The following is an 8,411-nucleotide window of genomic DNA, read 5'->3' on the forward strand; positions in this document are numbered from 1 at the left end:
CCCACAGAAATACTGCAAACATACCAATGAAAAAAATGAACTTAGCGCCCGTGAGCCTCATTTATTTCAATTGGATAACAATTTGAGTTAAACCGCTGAAAATATTACCAATAATAGTACAAATAATTACTCTTGTGGGTCCACCCCATCCTTAAATTGTTCATATAAAAATACCACGATATCTTGCTATGATCCGCCTCTTTGCCACCCTGGCCTATCGTTCCCAGCTAGCTCACGGTGAAGTCAGGGGTGTTTCCGACCCGATAAGCCAGGGGACGGATTGAACAACACAAAACAAAAAAAAAACACAAAAAAAACAAATCTAATTTATAGGACAGACTTGTCCTCTTTGGCACTTTCGTCAGCGGGGATGGTTAGGTTAGGTTAGGTTGAGGCGGCTGCCGGGCTCGCTCGGAACCCGTCACACTTAGGCCGGTTTCGGCCCATTGTGATACCGCATAGGATCATTTCCTTCCTGCGTTGTGAGACTTCCTGTCAGCAATTATCCCATCCAGATGCTCTCACAAAGTTCGCTATCCTCCTGGGACATAGTTTGGACATCTCTGAGACGTCGTGTAGAAAGGCTGAGCCCAGGTGCTGTAGCCTTCTTCTGCTGAGAGCTGGGCAGGAGCAGAACAGATGTTCCACTGTCTCCTCCTCTTCCTCGTCTCTCCAGCTGCGACAAAAATCGTTATGTGGGGCCCCCAGCCTGTTAGCGTGGGTGCCTATTAGCCAGTGTCCCGTTAGGGAACGTGTGACTACGCTGCACCTTTTCCTGCTTAACTTGAGGAGCTCGGAGGTGCGCTTCATGTCCATGGTCGGCCATGTTTGCCGAGTTGTGCGACATCGTGGCACTGTTTGCCACATATCGTTTTTTAGTCGCTTGTATTGCTCCCTTATAATGAGCTTACAGGTGGCCATTGGCATACAGATATCCTCCTTGTCTTGGAGAAGGGGGATTGTAGTCCAAGATCTGGCCAGCTCGTCCGCTATACAGTTGCCCTCGATGTCCCGGTGGCCCGGGCCCCAAATCAGGCTAATAGCAAATTGCTGAGCCATCTCGTGCAGAGATTTGCGGCAGTCTGCACGGTGGCCGAGTTCGAGGAAATCGCGCTTAGCGATTTGATCGCAGCCTGGCTGTCGCTATAAATGTTTAGCTTGGTTGCCGTGACGGCAGCCGCTTGTAGGCAGTCTAGAGCCTCCCTGATTGCTATGACTTCCGCTTGAAAGACACTGCAATGATCTGGGAGTCTGAAGGAATGCCTTATGCTTAGCTGTTCAGAGTAGATTCCCCTCCGACTCTGTCGTCCAGCTTTGATCCATCTGTGAAGGCCCCATCTGGGCCTGGGAGTCCCTCGAGCCATTCGTCTCTGTGAGGGATGATTGTGTCGAAGGGAGTGTCTGTGTACTCTCTTGGAACTTGGTAGTCTGTTTTTGAGGGGACGGTACTGCTATTATTTAATATGGCTGAGTGACCTATGCACTGTGTCACCCATTGATCTGAGTCTCTTAGACGTATTGCTGCTGCTTCTGCCCGTTCCTTTCCTGCGAGGTCAAGGCTCTGTAGGCATAGGATGGCATTTAGCGCATCATCTGAGGTGGTGCGAAGAGCTCCGCTGATGCATTGGGCGGCAGTCCGCTGGACTTTGCCCAGTTGCTTGGTGATCGCCCTTTTTGATAGGGCCGGCCACCACACCGTAACTCCGTAGAGTAGTATTGGTCTAACTATAGCTTGATATATCCATTGGACTATGCTTGGGATCATACCCCATCTTAGCCCAATAGCTTTTTTGCATGTGTAGAGTGCAGTCATTGCCTTCTTCACTCTGTCTTTGACATTCAGGTTCCAGCTAAGCTTCTTGTCAATTACCAACCCTAAGTAACTGGCACTGTCGCTAAAGGAGAGCCTGCATCCTTGTAGTATTGGAGGGTTGAGGGGCGGGACCTTGTATTTATTTGTGAATAGTACGATTCTGTCCAATCCGACAGTTGCGCTAGCTTTGTGGACATTAAGTCGCACAGTGTTTGGGGGTATTTCCCCGAGAAGATAATCGCAACGTCGTCCGCATAGGCCACGACTTTGCAGCCCCCCCCTTCTAGGTCACATAGAATCTTGTTGACTGCTATGTTCCACAGAAGAGGAGACAGGACACCACCTTGCGGGGTGCCTCTGTTGACATAACTTGACTGGGCGGACGATCCCATCGATGATGTCACCGTCCTGCATGTGAGCAATTGATCAATGAGCATCACCAAGTGACGGTCCACCCCCAGGTCAGTCAGGGCTTCTGTAATGGCGCCCGGTACAACGTTGTTGAAAGCTCCCTCAATATCGAGAAAGGCTATGAGTGAGTACTCTTTGTGATGCAGAGATTTCTCTACCGCTGAGATCACTTCATGAAGAGCCGTTTCCGTGGATTTTCCTTTCCGGTAGGCATGCTGTGCGCCTGACAGCAACTGAGGGTGTATAGTTGTCCTCAGTTGCAGCCCGACGAGTCTCTCAAAGGTTTTGAGGAGGAAGGACGATAGGCTGATTGGTCTAAAGTCTTTTGCAGCTGAGTGCGAGGCTTTCCCAGCTTTGGGAATGAAGACTATCTTTGCCTTAAGCCATGTTCGCGGGATTGTACCCACAGCCAGTATCTTCCTGAAGATACCTTGTAGCCAGTTGATGGCCGTATCCCCGGCCTTCTGAAGTTGGGCCGGGATTACCTGGTCTGGGCCTGACGATTTGAACGGGTTGAAGCTGTTTATTGCCCAGCTTATGTTACGTTTTGTGAGGATGTGATCCATCGAGGTTACCGGTCCCTCTCCTGGAAGATGTGCCGTCTCGATGGTTGTGCACCCTGGAAAATGTGTCTAGTAGAATCTGCAGGGACTCCTCACTGGAGTTAGTCCACGTGCCGTCACAAACGTGTCTCCAGTCGGTGTTCCGCTGGATTCCTTGGTGCCGGTGCTCCGCTGACGGTTCTCGCACCAGGTTTTCGGCCTGGCCAGTACCGGGCTGCTGCTGCCGATGTCCGCCGCTTCCGCTGATGTTGATGCCTGCCGCTGATGTCTTGGTGGGATCGTCGTCTCCACGATCACCAATTTTGCGGCCTCCACTATTCTTCACCGGAAAACCTCCCTTTTTTTCTTCCTCGCACCGTTTCCTTTTCTCCCACGCAACTCTGCCACTGCTTCCCAGGTTCCACTATAGATGCCGCTGTCTCTTTCTTCTCCAGCCCTGATACCTATCGGCTCTCTCCAAAACCGCCCATAACACCACACTACCGTTTCCAGGATTACTCCGCCGAAACGGGAGTGCCAAGCAGGCGGGCTTTTTCAATTAAGGGGCCCCAAACGTAGGCCATCGCCCACACCCTGAGATTGAGAGTCTCTGGCTCCATCGACTGAGATGCCTGGGCTACTGCTTCAGATCCTTTGCGTGAAACACCCCAATACGTGAGCCTTGCAACGTCTCCAGCTCGTACAGATTGTTGCCCATACTCCGGATAACTCGGCACTTGACGTATTTTGGGCTGAACTTCGCGTTGATGTTGTCTTTAAATTTGCTCAACACGAAATTCCGCTTATATATCTCCTGACCCGGTGAGTACCTAATTTCTCGAGCTTTTCGATTATACCTGTTCTTCGCTCTGTTGTAGGCTTCATGAGAGTTTCCTCGGACCTCATCTCGGACTATTTCCATCTTGTCACTCCTCGCCAAGGGGGACATTTGTGCATCATTTAGGGCGCCCAGTCTGCGTGCCAATTTATAATCTCGGTCGCTAGTAAACATGTGCTGCCCAAACAACACAAAGTATGGCAACGTCCCGATACCCGTGTGTATAACGCTCCTAGCCACACACTGGATCTCCGTCAGCTTCTCGTCCCAGCGCGTGTGATCCTCACTAGCGTATGTCCTTATTGCTGCCAGTACAGTCTGGTTCACTCGTTCGGCCGCGTTCGCCTGCGGTGCATAATTCCCCGACTTCAGGTGCGTTATGCTTCTCCTATCCAGGAATTGAGAGAATTCAGCTGACACAAACTGCTTTCCATTATCGGTATGCACTATTTCAGGCACGCCAAACTGCGCGAGACCTCGACGTGCAAGAATCGGATCACGGCCGAAGACGTCGCCTTAGGCAAAGCCATCAAACAGACATATCTGGACATGTGATCGAGGACTATTAGTATGACTACATTGCCACTTCGAATCCTCGGATATGGACCCAGGAAATCCAGGTACAGTTTTTGAATCGTCCTCTCGGGTCTGGTTTCGGCCCCCATGAGTGGACGGTGAACCTGTGTTGAATGTTTTGTTTCTTTGCAGGTGTCACAATCAGCCACATATGCCTTCACCTGCACGGTCATCCGGGGCCAATAATAGAACTGTCGCAGCCGTCCCAGTGTCCTCGCGATTCCTCCATGCATTGCCACATCGCTGTCGTGAGCCTGTTGGATCAGTGTGCTCGTCAGGGCTTCCGGGATCCATAGCTTCCACGAAAACTCCTCTAATTCCGGCCGGCCAAATTGTGTGAGCTTAAACAGCAGTCCTTCCTCCACCTTCAGGTCTGGGAACTCATCCTCATCGCTCTGGACCGACTCGATTTTTCTTCGGTATTCTTCATCCTCGAAGGCTGTGGTGTCGAACTTCAGGAAGTCGATAGCGTCAACGTCAAAGAGACGTGACAGCATATCGGCGACGATATTTTCCTTTCCTTTGCGATGCTCGATTTCGAAGTCATAAGCCTGGAGAGCCAACGACCACCTGGCTAGCCTCGCATCCAGTGCTTTGAATCGCATGAGCCACTGCAAACTCGCGTGATCTGTTATCACCGTTAATGGCATCAGTTCTACGTATGCACGGAACTTCTCTATGGCTCTTACCGCCGCCAGACACTCCTTCTCTGGTACGCTATAGTTGTGCTGTGCCCCTCTTAGCTTCGCCGAAAAGAATGCGATCGGGTGCTCTGCTCCTTCATCATCCCTCTGGAAGAGAACTGCTCCAATCCCCACGTGAATCGCATCACACTGGATGAAGAAGTGCTTCTTAAAGTCTGGGTGATGTAGCACGGGGGCGCTGGTAAGGGCTTTTTTGAGCTCCTCGAACGATTTTCCTGCCTCCTCCGTCAGCTTAAATTGCCCCTTTCCTTTCAGACAGTCTGTCAGAGGAGCCGAGAGTGCCGAGAAATTTCGCCGATACCAGCCAGCTGTCCCCAAAAATCTCCGGATTTGTCTCACGTTCCTTGGCATTGGTATTTGGGTGATCGCCTGTACTTTCTCCGGATCTGTCCTAAGTGCGCCGTCGCCTACGATGTACCCTAAATACTTTAAATATTTATAGCCGAATTTCGATTTTTTTCTTCCAATTGTCAGGTTTGCCTCCTTGAGACACTTGGCCACTTCCTCTAACAGGTGTATATGCTCCTCAAACGTCCGGGAAATAACTAGTAGATCGTCTAAGTATACAAAGACATGGCTTCAGAGTCGTTGTGGAATTACTCGATCCATCAACCGACACAGCCGTTGGGCTGCATTGCACAACCCGAAGGGCATCGATTTAAATTGATAGAGTGGTCTGCCCGGCACCGTGAATGCTGTGTACGGCCGACTTTCAGGCTTCAGCTCTATCTGCCAAAATGCGTGCTTTAAATCGATGCTGCTGATGTACACCGTATCCTCTACGCGGCTCAGAATTGACTCGATGCTCTGCAGCGGGTAAGCATCCTTTATGGGTAATTTGTTTAGTTTCCGCGCATCCAGACACAATCGGTTTTTTCCCGGCTTACGTACCAGCGTCACGCGGTTGCTCCACGGGCTCTCGCTGGTTTCGATGACTCCGAGACGCAACATTTCGTCCACCTCGGCAAACAACAGCTCTTGCACCGCGGGAGATATCGGGTAGAATCGCTCCTTTACGGGTACGGCTCCCTCGATTAATTGAATTTCGTGCCTTTCGAGTGTCGTTCTTCCCAAACCATGTGTGTCGAATGCCCTGAAGTTGTTCTTCACCTGGTCCAGACGTGTCTGCTGCGTGTGCGTCAACTCGTGCGGTTCCGTTGGTCTACTCCTAGTCAGCACCTCAGCATCAATTTCGGCTAATTCCTTGTGTCGTTCTAAGCCTACTATATGCGGAGCCAGACCAAACTTCCGCCAGAAATCGACCCCTAGGTACAGCGGTTGTTTCAGCGAGGGACACAGGAACAACTCCATAGTCTGCTTCTGGCCTCCATACGTCATTACCGTCGACACATGTCCCAGTATTTTATGAGGAGTGCCGCCCGCTGTTTGTACTGAGAATTTCTTTATGTCTTGAAGTTTCAGCTCCAATTCTCCTATCAGTTCCAGGCCGCCTTTCCCCAGAATGCTCACCGATGCCCCTGTATCCAGTAGTCCCATCAGCGTCCTCGGGCCCAACTTCACTCGTGCGAATGGCCTGTCATCCTGACGAATTGCCGAGTGGACTGCAACACACCTGGAGCCGCCTCCTCTTGCGCCCCTGAAACCTGTCCCGAGCCCGCTGTGCTCTGACTGCTCCCGTTCGGATACTCTCATCGAGTTCGTCCCCCATTATCCGATTCCTGGCATGTTCGTACTGCCGCTGTCTTTCCTTTATCGGCTTGCGCTCGGACCATCTAGCTTCGGGTAATACCGCTTGGTTAACCTTATATATGGTAGTGTAAATATTCTTATTGCTACTTCTTTCCTTAGGGGTATCTAATTTAACGTTGGAGGGCCTATCTATTGGCTGCTTCGCGGCGACGTGGAACTCGACTCCTCCAATTGCGTCGTGCTCCTTTTCGCGTTTCCCGGCCGACATTTAGGGCATTTAGGGAGGATGACCCCGGCCAGCCCGCACTTGTAGCAGAACAGGTTACGCACGGCCGACTCACACTCAAAATAGGTGTGGCCCGGCTGAGCGCAATTCCAGCACTTCAGCTGGGTGCGGTCGCATCCGGATTCCCTCGTCCTATGGACAGCATCCAATGCCTCGGTCTGTTCCTCCGGGTCGTGAGTGTTCGCATCCAATTCATGTGCTTTGTGATCTTCCCTGCGCCTACTCCCCCCATGGTCTGGACCGCTCCTTGTCCATCGCGTCGCCAGCAGTTTCTCGGCGTCCGCACTCTCTTCTCGCAGCTTCTGGAGATTTGGTATCTGCATTGGATAAATCACCCTCGAAATTGCATCCCTAATATTGATCTTTATGATCTTTATTAGATCATAATCCGAGAATGGATTCAGCAATCTCGACCTCAACACCAACATCTCCTGGATGTACTGGTCAGCCGACTCCCCGTGGCGTTGTCGGCGTTCCCTGAGCTCTTGATCTCGCTCGAACTCTGTCCGACGAACTTGAAACTGCTGCTGGAGACCATATCTCAGATTCGGCCAGTCCGGCATTCCTACCGTCCGAACATGCATCCAGTACCAATCCCTTGCGTGGCCACTGACCAATGTGTGAAAGGCGTTCAACACCTCCGCCCACGGTACCTGATACGACGTCTGTAGATGCTCCACCCGGAATATGAATTCCGCCACGGGCATCCCCTTTGGATCACCGTCGAAGCTAAGTCCCCATCTTCGTATCTGCACTTGCTCCGGCCTAGCCTCTCCGAAACTCGGTCGATTCCTGTTAGGGTTTGCTCCTGCGCCCATCCCGTTGAACAGCCACTCCTCCACGGGTCTCTGATCGGCTTGGGTCCTCTGATCGGCCTCCAATGTTCGGTTGTCCACGAACAAGTGCGTTGGATGTGCTTGCTGGTTCCCGGGTGCTTCCTGTTGACCTCCTCCCAGACTGGTTGCATTTGATCCCCGATTCCTTCCATTCGCATCACTCGCCGTTCGCTCCGCTTTTAACGAACCCATCACAGCGTTGATCTCTCGCATGAACTCTAGCATGTCTGCTTGCATTGACGATCTCAGCGCTTCCATTTGCTGCCCGAGCGACGCTCGGTAGGTCTCCTGTGCATGGGCTAAGGCTGCGTTCACGGCTGAGCTTAACTCGGACGGTAACACCAGGTCCTTACGGGTTCGCTGTGTGGGGACACAAACGTGTCTCCAGTCGGTGTTCCGCTGGATTCCTTGGTGCTCCGCTGACGGTTCTCGCACCAGGTTTTCGGCATGGCCAGTACCTCTGCCAGCTGCGGAATCGGAATCACCATGCAGACTCGCACCTTTGTCAACCATCTGGGTCGCACATCACCATCGTGGAGAAGAACAAGTGCATGCGGCCATACTGCACCTACGAGCAAGTGGAGCTGCCCGATCCGACTTGTCCCACCACACAGTGGAGTGATTGGAGCCCGTGCTCAGCCACCTGTGGTCGCGGCGTGACCATCCGCTCCCGTCTCTTGTTGCTGGAGAACGGACCCGAGAAGGAGAACTGCACGCAGCGAATGGAGCTGCATCAACAGAAGGAGTGTGTTAAC

This window comes from Drosophila miranda, assembly GCF_003369915.1.
Source record: "Drosophila miranda strain MSH22 chromosome Y unlocalized genomic scaffold, D.miranda_PacBio2.1 Contig_Y1_pilon, whole genome shotgun sequence".
Lineage (NCBI taxonomy): Eukaryota > Metazoa > Arthropoda > Insecta > Diptera > Drosophilidae > Drosophila > Drosophila miranda.